Source organism: Pinus tabuliformis, chromosome 8 (assembly GCF_031772625.1).
Source record: "Pinus tabuliformis cultivar Carrire ecotype Pingquan chromosome 8, CPIR1, whole genome shotgun sequence".
Taxonomy (NCBI): Eukaryota; Viridiplantae; Streptophyta; class Pinopsida; order Pinales; family Pinaceae; genus Pinus; species Pinus tabuliformis.
In genome coordinates, this window is record NC_142294.1 from 1,679,209,553 (window position 1) to 1,679,211,487 (window position 1,935).

Sequence of the window (1,935 nt, forward strand, 5' to 3'; positions counted from 1 at the left end):
AAAGTTGCGGGTTGTCTTCCATGCTTGATGGAGGAAGGACGGTTGCGTTGGATCCGCTGCATGAATGATATGAGTGATTCCTTTCTCGATTAGGATCTGGAGTAAGTCCAGGGGAAGCTAATGTGCATTTCCACATCCTATCCATGGGTCTCGGCCAATTTGGACAGAAGCCCCATCGGATATTATCCATGTTAGACCATCTCATATAAGGGGTAGTGCATTCAAAACCACTTTCTAGATATTAGAGATCCCCGATTTGTTCCAGGTAGGCAATCTCAGCCACTCCAAAGCCCTGAGTGGGGTGATATATTTGGCAACAACAATTTTGGTCCAGAGACTAGTGGAGGTAAGTAGATTCCACCCTAGCTTGGCCGCCAATGCAAAGGAAAAGTCCTATAATTTTTTGATGCCCCATCCTCCCCATTTCTTTGGTATAGATAGGAGGTCCCATCTAGCCCAAGCAAATATTCTCCCAGGTTGATTACCTTTCCTAAGGAATCTGCTGCAGAGGTTCTGTATTTGATTGAGGATGCCTCTAGGTATCCATGCAAGAGACATCTAGTAGACCGGGGTGGCCTCAAGAACTGCTTTGATGAGCACCAGCCAGTCGGCTCTAGAGAGATGTTTGTGGTACCAAATATTGAGTCTTTTCTCCAGCTTGGTAATCAGAACTATCTAGTCTGCACTCTTGTATCCATGCAGTTTCAATCTGTATCCAAAATATCTAAGGCCCCTGTCTATCTGATTCAATTTAAATGGAAACCTTTGTAACGCAAAGTTTATTTCATGGGGAGAGCATTCAAATACTGTTATAGAGGATTTAGAGTTGTTAATGGCCATGCCTATAGTCGTTTTGAAGAGATTGATAGTGTTCTGGATGGAAGTGAGGTCACCAATTCCTCCATTTAGAAGCATAAGAAAATCATCCACAAAGAGGAGGTGAGTTATAGTACAATCCTCTAATAATCTGATTCCACAGAGTCTACCTCTATGATGCATGTCCTTGATCAATCTGCTTAAGCCTTCCGTGACAAGAAGAAAGAGTAGGGGCGACAGGGGGCATCCTTGTCTGAGGTCCCTTTTAGAACCAAAGAAGGTTGAGGCTGACCCATTGACTAGTACATTGAAGGATACATTGGTGATGAAACACATGATCCATTTGATAAATCCAACAGAGAAGCCTAGATGGGTAAGGATCATTCTGAGGTATATCTAGCTTACCTTGTCAAAAGCTTTGTAGAGATTAGCTTTGAGGATCATGCCTTTGATCTTTTTAGATTGAATGGAGTGCAACACCTCCTGAGTTGATCTGATGGCTTCGTAAATGTGTTTATATTTTAGGAAAGCAAATTGTTCAGGGGATATGTGGGTAGATTGGATAGGGCGGATGCGATTGGCTATGATTTTGGAAATGATTTTATATAGGTAGTTGCAAAGGGAGATGGGACGGAAGTCATTATAGGATGAGGGGTTGTCAGATTTGGGAATGAGTGCTACGAAGGTGGTGTTTGTGGCCCCGTGCATGTGCCCATATTTCCTGCACTCCTCTATGACCTTGAGAAGTTCATTCCCTAAAACCTCAAAGAAAGCTAGGTAGAATTCGACTGACTATCGATCTAGACCACGACTCTTATCCCTTTTGAACCATTTTAGTGTGGCCTCAAGCTCCCCCATTGTAACTTCGCTATTAAGATGCTTGGCTTTGTCCATATTAGTGAACCGAGGAAATAGTTACGCTACTCTGGTAACCTCAGCAAGGGTAGCATTAGGAGGGTTCTTGTATACCTTCTTAAAGTGTGAGGTGGCCAATGAGGCCAGATGGGGTAAAGTGTCAACCTTTGCTCCTTGCCCATTTGTCAAATTCCAGATGGTATTTATGGCCCTCCTTCCATTTGTAAATTTATGATATAACTTTGTATTTTCATCCCCTTCTCT